Consider the following 16,666-nt stretch of genomic DNA (forward strand, 5'->3'; position numbering starts at 1 on the left):
TATCTAGTGTATATTTTCCATTTTTCAGGTTTTTTGTCTTTCTTCCATTTTATCCATGCTTTATCCCTTTTGTCTTTTAACTCCCTACATCTTTTGTTGTACCAACACTTTTCATATAATTTTTCTGGTTTTAGTCTTGGAACATACTTTTCCACTCCTTTAAAAACTTTGTCAAAATACTCCATTTCTCTTCTACTGTTGTTTCCTCCTTGTGTATCCTTTCCCAGTCAGCTTTTTGAAAGAATTCTCTTATTTTATCAAAATTTGTTTTTCCATACATCAATCTTAAATTTCTATATTCATTTTTTCCATGTATTTTTCCTCATTAAGTTCCAGATCAACCAATATGTGGTCATTTTTACTTATTGGTGTCTTTTATTCAATCTTGTCCACTATTTCGGGTTCTTATGTGATTATTAGGTTTAGTCTTGATGGTTCTTCTTCATTTCTATACCTCATATTCTCTTGTATCCATTGTGTCATTGTATGTTCTATAATAATATCAAGTAGTACATTTCCCCATAGGTCATCTCCACCCTTCACTGTCATCTCACCCATTATAACTATTCTTCCTCCATCTTCCATTATCTTATCTAGTGTTATTCTTGTGTCTTCTAACATATTTATTGTGTTCTCTCTCTCCATGAGGCCGTTATAGGAGGCACATAATTTACTACAAACTTCCTCCTCTTCCCATCCCTGTCTTCCACTTCCATCATAATTATCTCTATTCTTTCCATATGTGACATTCCTCACATTTATATCCTTCTTAGTCAGGAACATAACTCTACCCACTTGTTTTACCTCTGTTTCTAATCCAATAATTATATGCACTATGTCCTACACTGTTGGGTGGTAGTGGACCTTTCAATTTTGTCTCTACAATTCCCATTATGTCCGGTTCTTTTTCCTTCAGGTAATCATTCAGTACGTTCAAGCCTGTTATTAAGCCATCTATATTTGTGTAACACTTTTAATTTTCTCCTACTTCCATCATGTTTTCTGTTTCCCTTCCGTTTTTCTCTGCTATGAACCATTTCCTCACTTTCATATCCACTACTCTCCAATAGAATTTCTCTTTAACTCTGTTCTTTTCTTGTTTTTTCCTTAGCTTATATCTTTTTGTATTCTCATCCTCTCTTTCCTTTTTATTAATTTCTCTTTTTATCCATACCTGTTTATATAGATCACTTTTTGCTAGTTTCCCTGTTTTTGCTAAGATATTCTCTGCTGTTTTTTGTGACCTGAATTTAACCTTAATTGGTCTGGTCTTATCTGTACTGTATTTCCCTGTTCTATATATTTATTCTTTTGTCTTTAGGATGTGTCTGAAAAAGGGAGGTTCAGTGATGGTGGACTGGTTGGTGAGGTTATTTAATGTTTGCTGGAGAGAGGGTAGAGTACCGGAGGACTGGAGAAGTGCCTGTATAGTTCCTCTTTACAAGGGAAAAGGGGACAAGTGTGAATGTAGTAGTTTCAGAGGGATTAGCCTGTTAAGTGTAGTAGGGAAGGCTTATGGGAGGATCTTAATTGAGAGGATTAGGAGAGGAACAGAAGGAGTAATTGGTGAGGAACAGTGTGGATTTAGGACAGGTAGAGGTTGTGTAGATCAGATCTTTGTGGTAAGACAGATGTGTGAGAAAGCTATAGGAAAGGGGAAGGATGTTTTTTGGGCTTTTATGGATCTGGAAAAGGCTTATGATAGGGTAGACAAAGGCACTGTGGGAGGTTATGCAGATTTATGGGATAGGAGGAAAGCTTCTAGGAGCTGTCAAGAGTTTTTATGAGAGTAGTAGAGCTTGTGTCAGGATTAGAAATGGAGAGAGTGAGTGGTTTGAGTTAAAGGTGGGACTTCGTCAAGGATGCGTTATGTCGCCCTGGCTGTTCAACTTATACATGGATGGGGTGGTGCGAGAGGTGAATGCTAGGGTAGTGGGTCAGGGATTGGAGATGGTTAAAGAAAATGGAGAAAAGTGGGAGGTGAGCCAGCTGTTGTTTGCGGACGACACTGCGCTTGTGGCAGGGTCAGAGGAGGGATTGAGGAAGCTGGTGGCAGAGTTTGGGAGAGTATGTGATAGAAGAAAGCTAAAGATAAATGTGGGTAAAAGTAAGGTGATGAGATGTACAAGGGGTGAAAGCGGCAGTAGACTGGAAGTGAACATTAAGGGAGAGCGACTGGAGGAAGTGGATAGTTTTAGATACTTGGGTGCAAGTGTAGCAGGAAAAGGTGGAGTGAAGGTAGAGGTAGAATGTAGATTGAGAGAAGCGAGTAAATGCCTTGGTGGATTAAAGAGTGTAATGAGGAATAGACATTTGGGAATGGATGCGAAGAGGAGACTGTATGAAGGAGTGATTGTGCCAACAGCACTGTATGGGGCAGAAACGTGGAACATAAGAGAAGAAGAGAGAAGGAGTTTGAATGTGTTTGAGATGAGGTGTCTGAGAAGTATGGTGGGGGTTACTAGGCTGGATAGAGTGAGAAATGAGGAGGTGAGGAGGAGAACAGGGGTGAAAAAGGATTTGGGAGATAGGGTTGATGAAAGAATATTAGGATGGTTTGGACACATGGAAAGAATGAGTGAAGAAAGACTAGTAAAAGAGGTATGGAAGGCAGATGTGGAGGGAGTGAACATGAGGGGACGTCCTAGGGTGAGGTGGATGGATGGGGTGAAGGGGGCTTTGGGGAAGAGGGGAATGTCTGTTGAGGAAGGAAGGGAGAGGACGGAAGACAGAGGTGAGTGGAGAATGGTTGTATATGGATGATGATGTGATTGCATGAGGAGGAATGGGCAGGGGGGTGGGGTAGTATGTGTGAGTAAATTTTGACGCAGCCCGAAGGGATTTCTCCCCATCCTCTCCTTATATGCAAGGGGGGACGGAGAGGGGGGGTCGCCGATTAAATGAAGCGGCCTTGCTGTGGATGTGATGTGTCTTGCGACACTGCTTCTGACCCAGGGCGGTGGGCAGGGTGCAGGGATGACCCGTCATCCAGGAGGTGCTCAGATGAGAGGGAGGGTGGGAGGGGTGTGGAGTGTATGTAGGGATGAAATGGGTGGGAGTGTTTTTATGCCTTCCCCTTTTTGGCTACCTCCCTTGTAAGGGGGAAAAAGCCTTGGTATATGTATGTATATATTTATTCAAGTTCTTTCCCTGTTTCTTGTTCATCCCCTTGAACTACTAATATCTTGTTTACCTTTTTCTTCTCCTCTTTTACTCTTGTAGTCCTATTTGGATTATGCTTCTCTTCCATCCCTAATATAATTATACATTTCTTTTTGTCCACTAAGTCTCTTACTATATTCTCCTTCTCTCTCATCACTTTAATAAATGTGTCCTTAGTTTGTTCTTTCATCTGTTGTGTCATTATATCTCTAAATTCAATTTTGTTGTTCTCTTGGACTTTTCTCCAACCCTGTACCTCTTTTGCTATGGACTCTTTATTCTTATTTAATTCCTCATTCTCATCTTTTACTTCTTTTAACTGTCTTTTTAATTCTTCTATTTCTTTATTTAGGTTTTGGTTCTTCTTCTTTAGTTCTTCCAATTTATCAGCTCTTTACATAATCCATGTAAGTTGGCTAAACTTAACCTTCCAGTGCACATTCATTTTCTCTAATTTTTCCTCTAGACTTGCTAATCAGGGGAGGTTGGCACCCCCTCCCTCATTAAATCCATGGAAATTATTATCTCCACTTTCTATTGTGTTGTTCCTATCTATATTTCTAATTTTAGTGCCTTTACTGATATCTTCAACTTCACCTGCATCGTCTGCAGCCCTTTTGTTGACATTCCTTCTGATGTCTGGGGGAGTCCGTTTGTCTCCTTCCTCATTTCCTTCCATTTTCCTCAGTGATCCTTCCCTGTCTCCTTTTTCTTCACCTTCCCACTACACCACGAGCTTTCCCCCTTCCCTACTAATACAACAAAGGTACATCCTTGTCGTGTCATTGAGATCAACAAAATTTGAAATTTTCCTGGAGTTCCAAACTTCGCTGTCACTTCAACCATCGTGTGTGTGTGTGTGTGTGTGTTTCACTATGGTCTTGGATTACATGTTGGACTCATAATCAACAGCTATTTCCCTCCCAGAAGAGAGCTCAGAGCTCATATATGATCGATTTATGAGTAATGCTGTGACCTTACATGCACACACACACCCAACTCCCCACCCACAAGAATTGGAGTAACAACTTACAGCACAGCAATACCGAAATTTTTTCAGCGCTGGGCAGGATTCGAACCAGGACTGCCATAGTGGCAGCTAAGAACTCTAACCACTGTGCCATGAGGTGTGCGTGTGTGTATGCATGAGTGTGTTTGGACTATAATCTTTGGACTCGTGATCGACAGTTATTAACCTCCCAGATGAGAGCTCAGAGCTCATATGACTGATCTATGAGTAATAAAGTGACCTTACATGCATACACACCCCCAACTCCCCGCCCATGAGAGTTGGAGAAACAATTTGCAGCACAGTGATACTGAATTTTTTCAGCCCTGGGCAGATTTGAACCTAGACTGACATAGTGGCAGCTGAGAACTCTAACCAATGCGCCATGAGGTGTGTGTTTGTGTATGTGCATGTGTCCATGATTTACTTTGGTCTTTGGATCACGTGTTGGACTCGTGATCAACAGCTATTTCACTCCCGTAAGAGAGCTCAGAGCTTGTATGACCGACCTATGGGTAATGCTATGACCTTACACGCACACACACACACCCAACTCCCCACCCATGAAAGTTGGAGTAACGACTCAAAGCGCAGCGATACTGAAATAATTTCAGCCCTGGGTAGGATTCGAACCAGGTACCGTCGGCACCCCCATACTGACAGCCTGAGACTCTACCAGCTGCGCCACTGTATCGTGCACGTGCAAATGTGTATTTACCTAGTTGTATTTTGCGGGAAGGGGAGCTATGCTCGTGATGTCCCGCCATTGTATCTCGCAGTGTCTAGTTTGTTTTTAAACTCATGAATGGTTTTTGCGCATACTATTTCATTATCCAGATTGTTCCAAGTGTCCAAAACTCTATGTGGAAAACTGTTTTTCTTCAGTTCTCTTCTATAGCCATGTTTTTTTATTTTCTTTCCATGTCCTCTTGTGTTTCTTTTGTCCCAGTTAATTAAGTTCTCTCTATCAAGTATCTCTGTGCCTTTCATGATTCTGTAGATGGTCAATAGGTCACCTCTCTCTCTTCTTTGCTCCAGTGTCGGTAACTCCAGTTTAGCCAATCTCTCCTCGTATGATAGGTTTGCAAGTGCAGGTGCCATTTTTGTAGCTGCTCTTTGGATTCTTTCTATTTTCTTTATATTCTTTTTGGTACTGGGGGACCACAATGTCGACGCATACTCTAATCTAGGCCTTATCAATGTAACCAATATTTTTTTTATCATGTCTTCGTCCAAGTATGTAAATGCCACTTTTATTGATCTTAGCAAGTTGTAAGTCTCCCTGACAATTTTGTTAATCTGTATATCATAGGACAAGTCGTTCGTGATAATTACACCCAAATCTTTTTCGGATCCTACTTTCTTTACTTCCTTGGTTCCAATTGTATATTTTCCTGATATTCTGTTTTTGCTTTTTCCAAACTCCATTATGCTACACTTCTTAGTATTAAAGTCCACTTCCCATTTCTGACTCCAGTTCCATACCCTATTTAGGTCTTCTTGCAGTGCTTCACAGTCCTCATCAGTTTCTACTTTCCTTAACAGTTTGGCGTCATCAGCAAAGAAGCTCATGTAGCGGTTCACGTCCTCGTCCATGTCATTCATATAGATAGCAAACATTATTGGTGCCAGTACAGATCCTGGCGGTACTCCACTGATCACCTCTTTCCAATCTGAATATTTTTCTCTGAGCACTACTCTCATCTTTCTACCAGTCAGAAAGTCCTCCATCCATTTTAGTAGGTTTCCTTGTATTCCTCCTATGTGTTCCAGTTTTTTTTAGTAATTTTCTGTGTGGTACTTTGTCAAAGGCTTTTTGCAAGTCTAGGAATGCACAATCAGCCCATCCATTTCTTTCTTGCACTATGTCTATTAGTCTTGAGTAAAAGCATATTAAGTTTGTGGTGCATGATCTTCCTTGTCTGAACCCGAATTGTCTTGGGTTTAATATGTTGTTGTCTTCCAGATGTTTTACCCATCTATTCTTGATTATTTTCTCACAAATTTTGGCTATAGTGCTTGTTAGTGATACTGGCCTATAGTTGGTGGGTTCTTCCTTGTTTCCTCCTTTATATATTGGTACAATGTTAGCATTTTTCCAGTCCTTGGGTATCTTTCCTTCTTTGAGTGAGCTGTTTATTAAGATGTGTATTTTGTCTGTTAGTTCTTCTTTGCACTCCTTTAGAATCCAATTTGCAATACCATTCGGACCATGTGATTTTCTGACGTCCAGTCTTGATAGATGTTCTGATATTTCTTTTAGTGATGTTGTAAACTCACTCATTGGGGAGATTGCTTGTTATTATCTATGTCCCAATTTTGTATTTTCTCTCTGGTGAAGACAGATTTAAAGTGATTGTTCATGACTTCGGCCATCTCTAAATCTTGTGTGTATTCTACATTTCCTTGGCATAGTTTCACCATTTCCTGTTTGGTTTTAAGTTTACCATTCACATACCGATAGAATAGCTTGGGTTGATCTTTGCATTTGTCTATAATATCTTTCTCATGGTTCCTTTTTTCCTCTCTTCTCACATTAACATACTCATTTCTACAGTTTATATAAATTTGCCATTTGCTTTGTTTTTTGTCTTTTCTCCACTTTTTCCAAGCTTTGTCCCTTCTGTCTTTTGCCTCACTGCATCTTTTATTGAACCAACATTTAATGTACTCACTCTCTCGCTTTTGTCTTGGTACATGCCTGTTTACCCCTTCATTGTAATTATCCATCAATATATTCCATTTCTCTTCCACTGTTGTCTGTTCCCTATAAAAATTTTCCCAGTTTGCATTCCGGAAGAATGTCTTTAGTTTTGCAAAGTCTGTTTTGTTGTACATCAATCTTCTTTTCCTATGCTTTTCGTTCCTCTCCATGTCTATTTCTTCCTTTAGTACAGTTTCGATGAGTACATGGTCACTCTTTCCAATTGGTGTCTCGTACTGGACTTTATCCACTATTTCAGGTTCTGTTGTAAATATTAGATCTAGTTTCGATGGCTCTTCATTGTTTCTGTACCTTGTGTTTTCACTGACCCATTGGGTCATTGTGTACTCCATGGTCATGTCTACCAGTACATTGCCCACGAGTCATCTCCTCCTTGCACTGTCATGCTGTCCCAACAAATTTCTTTGCAATTGAAGTCCCCCATAATTACCAGATTACCCTTACCCATTAGTATCTCATTTAGTGATTTTCTTGTATCTTCTAGCATTTTTGTATGTTCGTTTTCTTTCCAAGCATTCGTTTTTGGAGGCACATAGGTCACCAAACTTTCTGCTTTTCATATTCTTGCCTTCGACTTTTATCATGATCAGTTCAACATTACCTTTGCCCTCTGCAATTTTTGTCACCTTTAGGTCTTTCTTGGCCAAAAACATGATTCCCCCTCCCTGTTTCTTGTCCCTGTTTTTTATCCAGTAATTGTATAGACCTTGTCCAATAACGATGGATGGTATTTCACCTTAGTTTAGTCTCTACAATTCCCATTATGTCTGGTTTTGCTTCTAACAGATAATCATTGAGTTCGTTCAGTCCTGAAATTAGTCCGTCAATGTTGGTATAGGCCACTTTTAATTTTCTTCCTTCTCCCTGGTTTCTTCTGTCCTTGGTTTTTTCATTTTGATGCGCCATTGTCTTAATCTCAAGTCTATTACTCTCCACTGGAATTCTTTGCATTCTGTCTCCGTTCTCATCAAGTTTTTTTCCTTTGCTTCTTCTCTTAGTGCCCTTTCTTTTTCTAATTCCTCAGTACTCATTTCTCTTTTTATCCATATCTTATTGTACTTTTCACTCTTTGCCAAGTTGCCTACTTTTTCAAATATGTCTTCTACTACCATTTGTGACCTTAGTTTTATATTTAGAGGTCAATTCCTATCCTTAGTATAGCGACCAATTCTATGCCTGAATCTCTGTCTCCCCCCTGAATTTCATTTAGGATTTCTACTGCTGTCTCTTTCTTCTTTTTCCCTCGTGTACCTCGCCAATCCTTGTTTTTCCTTTAGTCCATATACCACAATACATTTTTTCCTATATACTGTATCCCTGACCCAATTTGCTTTTTCGTTAATCACTTGTATGATTGTGTCTTTTGCATTATCCTGCATTTGCTGCTTGACTATTTCTTTGAAAGCAATTTCCTTATTTTCAATGTTTTCCTTCCACTTCTTAATTTCCTGGATACTATCCCCACCTAGGTTCTCTTCGATCTTTTGTGTCAATTCTTGTAATTTATTGTTCACGTCCTGCTTTAGATTTTTGCTATTGTTATTATCATTAGTTTTCTTCTTTTCATTATCATTCTTCAGTTCATTTATATCCCTTTTCATTTCTTTAATCTCGTTTGTAAGATCCAAGTTGGTTTTTCTTAGGTCCGAAATTTCGTGGTTCGCATGAGCTAAGCAATCTATTAATCCAATAACCTCTTTTCTTAAGTCCATAATTTCATTCTCCCACCGAATCCTATTTTTGCTCATATCTCTCTCTATCTCTAATAATCTACTAAGTTCTTTCTTTCATACTTACTAAATCCTGGGAAATCATTATCATTATGACACGTGTTGGAGTAGTGTTTGTTTATATTGCGGTTCAATAGACTGACGCCAGATGACTGATTCGTGACTGGCTTTTGAGTCGTTGTTTTCATTCATTTTCGCTAAATCCGAGTTAATACAATTGACTAGCACTGCAGAGATATCATTTAGGGTACTCACGTTCACTCCCCACCCCTACAATACAAACCAGGTTTCCTTTTTCGTCGTAAATCCTCTTCTTCTTGGTCACGCAACGACGACGATGACGACGGAGATGTGTGCATGCACAAATATGTGTATGTTCTCACACACACACAAGCATGTGTGTATTTACTTAATTATATTCATCTAATGTGCATGCTCACACGTGATTCGCCATGGTATTGGATCATGTGCTGGACTCATGATCGACAGTTATTTCCATCCCAAAAGAGAGCTCAGAGCTCATATATGACCGATCTATGGGTAATGCTGTGACTTTACATGCACACACACCCCCATATACCCTGCCCACGAGAGTTGGAGTAATGACCCACAGTGCAGCGACACTGAAATTATTTCACCCTTGGGTGGGATTTGAACCCGGACCACCGTAGTGACAGCCAGGAACTCTAACCATTTATATGTACCTGAGGCTATGATGTGTGTGTGTGTGTATTTACCTAGTTGTATTTTGCAGGAAGGGAAGCTATGCTCGTGTTGTCCCGCCATTGTATCTCTCAGTGTCTAGTTTGCTTTTAAACTCGTCAATGGTTTTTGCGCTTACTATTTCATTATCCAGTTTGTTCCAAGTGTCTAAAACTATGTGGAAAACTGTATTTCTTCAGTTCTCTTCTATAGCTATGTTTTCTTAATTTCCTTCCATGTCCTCTTGTGTTTCTTTTGTCCCAGTTTAGTAATTCTTCTCTATCAAGTATCTCTGTGCCTTTCATGATTCTGTAGATGGTCAGAAGGTCTCCCCTCTCTCTTCTTTCCTACAGTGTCGGTAGCTCCAGTTTAGCCAATCTCTCCTCGTATGATAGGTTTGCAAGTGCAGGTGCCATTTTTGTAGCTGCTCTTTGGATTCTTTCTATTTTCTTTATGTTCTTTTTGGTACTGGGGGACCACAATGTCGCCGCATACTCTAGTCTAGGCCTTATCAATGTAACCAAAATTTTTTTTATCATGTCTTCATCCAGGTAAGCAAAAGCCACTTTTATTGATCTTAGCAAGTTGTAAGTCTCCCCGACAATTTTGTTAATCTGTGTATCATAGGACAAGTCATTTGTGATAATAACTCCCAAGTCTTTTTCAGATCCTACTGTGTGTGTGTGTGTGTATTTACCTAGTTGTATTTTGCGGGAAGGGGAGCTATGCTCGTGATGTCCCGCCTTTGTATCTTGCAGTGTCTAGTTTGTTTTTAAACTCATGAATGGTTTTTGCGCATACTATTCCATTGTCCAGTTTGTTCCAAGTGTCCAAAACTCTATGAGGAAAACTGTTTTTCTTCAGTTCTCTTCTATAGCTATGTTTTTTTATTTTCTTTCCATGTCCTCTTGTGTTTCTTTCTTTTGTCCCAGTTAAGTAAGTTCTCACTATCGAGTACCTCTGTGCCTTTCATGATTCTGTAGATGGTCAATAGGTCACCTCTCTCTCTTCTTTGCTCCAGTGTCGGTAACTCCAGTTTAGCCAATCTCTCTTCGTATGATAGGTTTGCAAGTGCAGGTGCCATTTTTGTAGCTGCTCTTTGGATTCTTTCTATTTTCTTTATATTCTTTTTGGTACTGGGGGACCACAGTGTCGCTGCATACTCTAATCTAGGCCTTATCAATGTGACCAATATTTTTTTCATCATGTCTTCATCCAAGTATGTAAACGCCACTGTGTGTGTGTGTGTGTGTGTGTGTGTGTGTGTATGTATTTACCTAGTTGTATTTACCTAGTTGTATTTTGCGGGAAGGGGAGCTATGCTCGTGTTGTCCCGCCTTTGTATCTTGCAGTGTCTAGTTTGTTTTTAAACTCATGAATGGTTTTTGCGCATACTATTTCATTGTCCAGTTTGTTCCAAGTGTCCAAAACTCTATGAGGAAAACTGTTTTTCTTCAGTTCTCTTCTATAGCTATGTTTTTTTATTTTCTTTCCATTTCCTCTTGTGTTTCTTTTGTCCCAGTTAAGTGTCCCAGTTAAGTGTGTGTGTGTGTGTGTATTTACCTAGTTGTATTTTGCGGGAAGGGGAGCTATGCTCGTGGTGTCCCGCCTTTGTATCTCGCAGTGTCTAGTTTACTTTTAAACTCATGAATGGTATTTGCACATACTATTTCATTATCCAGTTTGTTCCAAGTGTCCACTACTCTACACGGAAAACTGTTTTTCTTCAGTGCGTGTGTGTGTGTGCACACATCTACATATGAGTATATGTAAATACAGATGTATAAAATGTATACATATACATGAATTTATATAATGTCTTTTATATATGCACAATACATACTAATTTGTACCTGAGGCTATGGTAAATAGACCGAGTTTTAAATCTGACCTTTAAAAACATAGTATAGCCGGGTAATAGACTGCAGATAACTGGTAAATAACAAAGACCCAGTGTCATCAATTCTCACCACAATTCACAATAAACTTCTTCAATTAACTAGCCAGAGTTATCCCAATCTCTCCCTGTCATCATTCCTATTGTTACTGCTTCCTCACCTACCACCTAGAATTGGTCCTTTAATCATGAACCTTGTTATCCCTCCAGCATCAATTATTCTTTGTTCTTCTTTAGGGACAAATGGTTATTCTACAATAGGTCTGCAATACTGCACTAAATAACTTTTTTTTCTACTTATCCATACCCAATGACCTGGTGGAAGCTGTGCATACTGTACCATCTACTTGCTTCAAACACGTACCAACATGAACAATCCAAATGTTTCTTATTTCTCGCAACCTGGGTGTCTCTACCAGATATAATACGTTCCATATAATGATATATTGCTCTGCAATGGTTCTACCTCTCGATATGGCAAAGGACTTCGTCAAAACCGTGGTCAGGTTCGTCGTGGGTGACAGGCTATCCTGGGTACTACACTCCATACATGGAGTTCCCAGGGGTTGACACTTCCCGCAATAATGAAATAAATTCACATCTTTAATATTTCTAATAGTACTCATACACGTATCCTGTAATAATAACGTTACACTCGCTGATATTCACAAATTATTTTGCCTCAAATAATTCACTCACTATATCGCATAAGTCAAATACGGCAAATGTTATGTTATCTTGATTACAACATGAAGACATTATCACATGAATTTATGCAAAACCTAACTTAAAATTTTATTATTTTAACACTGGGGTCAAGTTGGTCAACACACCTGCACTGCCCGCATACAAGCATCCCCTGAGGCACGCCACTCGAATCACACAAAATACCAAGGAGAAGCCTTAACAGGGACAACAAAAGTTATAACTATTCCCTTGTATCCTCTTTAACATTCCTATTTATGTGGTGTTAACATAAACTTATGTCAAAACTTACTTCAAGCGAGCTGATTTTGTACAGCTGTGTTCGCACGTTACCTCTACCCCGCGAGTGGTATCACTGACTTCTGACGAATGGGGTGTGCGATCTTGCCGCTAGTATGAACCAAGCTGTTGCATGTAAACAAATAATCACAGGACAGGTAGCCGATTCCATGAAATAAAATGTGTATTTTTATAGATACTTTTTGCAAACTTCCTTGGTGGTTATTTAACACGTCCCTAGAATAATTGTTACCATTGGTTAGGGATAGAATAAATTAAAGATAGTAGTTAGAGGGCAGGATAGATAAGATGAGGGAGCGGGAGGGGGGATTTGGGGGTTTAGTGGAAGGAAAGAATGAAATGGAAGGAAGTACGAGTTATGATAGATGTGGGGCAGAACCACTTGCTCGGTTAGTTTATAGTCTTTCGGATTTTTTTTTTTTTTTTTATTTGGCTTAAAATATTTGAACATGATTAGCGCTGAGTGGCATCAATAGATATAGATTTTAATGGAAGTTTTCGTAAGCCTGGAAAAATCATAAAATTCACACTGCCCTAAATATATATACATATGTATATCTATTTGTTATACCTCTGATAGCAGCTAACTGAAGACAGAGAAATAAACCATTTGATGACTGAACGTAGTTGCGGGTGCAATGCAGGGGTAAGTGCACGTATTTTTTCAATGTGTGGGTCAAGGTCTAAATATCCTTAGATCTTGGTGTGGGTGGTCGAAGGTATTTGTACGCAATGTGTGAATGGTCGTGGTGAGATAACATTTAACAGGTCCTTGACGAAGGGGGCAAACACTGGTATGACACTTCACTTCTACAAGAAATCTTGTCACTAGGCGAGGGAATGTTTCCATGAACAATGTTGACACGTTTAAAAATATTTGTAAGTGTGGAAGGCAGACGTGGGTGGAATGAACTGGAGAGGACGACAGAGGATGAGATGGATGGATGGGGTAAAAGGGGGGGGGGTTGAGAAAGAGGGGGATGTCTGTTAAGGAAGGAAGGGAAAAGACAGAAGATAGGGGTGAGCGGAAAATGGTTGTATTTGGATGTGGGTGGGATGGGGTTAGGGAGTGGTTATGTGTGACTGATATTTTGACGCAGCCCGATGGGATTTCTCCCTGTCTTCTCTCTCTCTCTCTCTCACTCTTTTTTTTTTTTTTTTTTGCATGAGGGGGCGGAAAGGGGGGGGGGGTCGCCGATTAAATGAAGCGGCCTTCCGTGGATGTGCTGTCTTGCCGTATTCCCTCTGACCTAGGGCAATGGGCGAGATGCAGGGATGACCCGTCATCCAGGAGGAGCCAAGGAAAGAGGAAGGGAGGGGTGGTGAATGGGAGTGGAGTGGGTAGGGATGAAATGGGTGGGAGTGGAATCATGCCTTTTGACCTTGGCTACCTCCCTTGTAAGGGGGGAAAATCCTTTATACATATACATATATATATATATATATATGTATATATATATATATATATATATACATATATTATATATATATATATGTATATATGTATGTATGTGTGTATGTATGTATGTATGTATGTATGTATGTATGTATGTATGTATGTATGTAGATGACCAAACACTGGAAATTATTTCGTGTTTTCAACTGAAACCCATCTTGACTATGTTATCAGCATGGTTAGTCGGTACTTCAGAAGAATTGTATTAACCTGAAAAATACACAAACTTCAAAATCATAGCTAACATAGTTATGAAATAATCAATGTTCTACTGAGTCCTCACTTCAAATGTTATGTCAAGATGATGTTGACCTCTAAAGGAAGATCATCTCCCAGTATAAATTCATGGAGATATAATCAATTTGAATCACCTCTCCAGGGGGCAGTGACCCAGTGTTCAAATCAAGAATAATTGTCACCGACCATGCGCGTGTCCTCCACCACATCTCTCCCTTGCCGAGTAGCTTGCATGAGGCGTGGCAAAGGACAAGAGTTGTGTTGCCATACACTTTATTTTGTGGCGGTTTTTCCCCTAATTCTTTCAATACTATTTATAATTCTAACGTTTGTTCTAGCTGCCGCCAAATACAATACTCATCAAAACCCACTGTGCAGCAAAAGGAACCATTTAATGACGTCTTTCACTAGATGAAGCGCGTGTAATGTACTGGCCAACGCTCAACGACTTCATTCAGCTTAGCGGGTACTTAATCTAACTCAGGGTTAAATAGCCACGTTGATCATTCTACATGGAACTGACACCACGTATGCTATGCAAATGAGACTAACTCATGCATTTGCAACGACTAAATATCCCATAGACGGGAGAGGGAGAAATAGGTATCACCATAGGACGTGACGGCTAAAACTGGTTTACCTCCAGGCGTGTCCCGCACACACTCACAACCACCATCACATACTTATCTAAACCAGATGCACCGAGCATCACTGTGGTCTGTCATCCATTCACAATCTTACTGAACACACACTTTCATTTCATGCATTCTCTCTTCCCAGTTCTGTTAACATAAGTCGAGAAACCAAAGTTTCGTTTACCCCATCCATCTTATTACAAGTCTTCTTGAGCTCACTCCACCTCTGCACCAGTCACTCTCTTTGATGGCTAATTCTCATTCATTCCATCCGTGCGCCCAAATCACATACAAGCTGTTAAAATTCATATGTGTGACATTTCACTATATCAACGAAGATATAATGATATATGAAGATATTAGCTTCCATAGACTGGAATATGCAATACTAGTGTGGTCTCAAAAATGTGTGTGTGTGTGTGTGTGTGTTTACCTAGTTGTATTTAACGGGAAGGGGAGCTACGCTCGTAGTAGCCCGCCTTTGTATCTCGCAGTATCTGGTTTGCTCTTAAACTCATGAATGGTTTATGCACACACTATTTTTTCTTCAAATTTGTTCCAAGTGTCCACCACTCAATGTGGAAATCTTTTTCTTCAGATCTCTTCTATAACGATGTTTTTTTTTTTATGTCCTCTTGTGTTTCTCTTGTCCCCAATTTAACAAGTCCTCTCTATCGAGTATTTCTGTGCCCTTCATGATTCTGTAGATGGTCAGTAGGTCGCCTCTCTCCTTTGCTCTAGAGTCGGTAAATCATATGAAAATCGACTAAAACATATGAATCTGTTCTGTTTTTCCTAAAAAAGCGTCAGAGGTGACTTGATACAGGTCTTTAAAATTCTAAAGGGAATTGACAACATCACAGGTGACAAAATTTTCACATTGAAAGAGAATCAGACAATAAACAATGGTCTCAAACTGTCCGGAAACAGATTTAATTTGGAAGTAGGTAGAAACAACTTCGCCAACCGTGTAGTTACATACATACATATACCAAGGCTTTTTCCCCCTTCCAAGGGAGGTAGCCAAAAAGGGAAAGGCATAAAAACACTCCCACCCATTTCATCCCTAAATACACTCCACACCCCTCCCACCCTTCCTCTCATCTGAGCACCTCCTGGATGACGGGTCATCCCTGCACCCTGCCCACCGCCCTGGGTCAGAAGCAGTGTCGCAAGACACAGTACATCCACAGCAAGGCCGCTCCATTTAATCGGCGACCCCACCTCTCCGTCCCCCTTTGCATATAAGGCGAGGACGGGGAGAAATCCCTTCGGGCTGCGTCAAAATTTACTCACACATACTACCCCCCCACCCCCCCGCCCATTCCTCCTCATGCAGTCACAACATGTAGTTAATGAATGGAATAAACTTCCTGTACAGGTAGTGCAATGTAGTTCAGTTCGAAGCTTTAAAAATCATTTAGATAAACACCTAAGCAAGATGCTGTAATGATTATAATTTATTTCATATTATTTGTTTTTGTTTTGTTATCATTTGTCTGTTTTGATTCTCATTTATCATAAGTTATATGTCAATTTATTATCATTTACTATTTACCTGTTTGTTTATTATCTAACTATACCTATGCATTTATCTATGTATTTTATTTGTTATTTACATTATTATAGTTTTTATTTATTAATCTATTATTTTTTTTCGCACCTGACCGAGATATGGACCAAAAGGTCTCCTGTCGCCATGCTCCGCCTTTGTAATCTTTGTAACTCAAGTTTAGCCAGTCTCTCTTCATATGACAAGTTTGCAAGTGCATGGGCCATTTTTGTGGCTGCTCTCTGGATTCTTTCTATTTTCCTTATATTCTTTTTGGTACTGGGTGACCATGTAGTGACGCAGCCACAGGCGGTCACACACTTCCCATAGTTGGCAAGAGGTGAATATGAGCTAGCCAATCAGGAGCCAGCAAATGGTTCTCGAGCGGCTAGCGACCTCTCTTGCCAACTACGCTGAGCCGCGAGCGACCCTTAAATAGGGTAGCGGCGGCCAGTCAGGGCAGAATAGTAGTAGCCACGGCAGCAGCAACAACATCTCGTCCAGTCTTGTAGCAGTTCCATCGAGCCTCGCCGTCATCAGCCGCCACCGCCTCTGA

At 40.0% G+C, this 16,666-nt stretch overlaps 1 protein-coding gene across 5 annotated transcripts in view; it reads right to left on the reverse strand.

Moving 5' to 3' along the window:
* Window positions 1-12,360, reverse strand: part of LOC143028632 (ATP-binding cassette sub-family C member 5-like) — a 328,912-nt gene extending 316,552 nt beyond the window's left edge. For all 5 annotated transcript variants that reach the window (XM_076191041.1, XM_076191039.1, XM_076191038.1 and 2 more), the window contains exon 1: window positions 12,223-12,360. The gene's annotated coding sequence lies outside the window, so the exon portion shown is untranslated. The remainder of the gene's footprint in view (window positions 1-12,222) is intronic.
* Between the last annotated feature and the right edge of the window lie 4,306 nt (window positions 12,361-16,666).

Source organism: Oratosquilla oratoria, chromosome 9 (assembly GCF_046742065.1).
Source record: "Oratosquilla oratoria isolate Oo_2021 chromosome 9, ASM4674206v1, whole genome shotgun sequence".
Taxonomy (NCBI): domain Eukaryota; kingdom Metazoa; phylum Arthropoda; class Malacostraca; order Stomatopoda; family Squillidae; genus Oratosquilla; species Oratosquilla oratoria.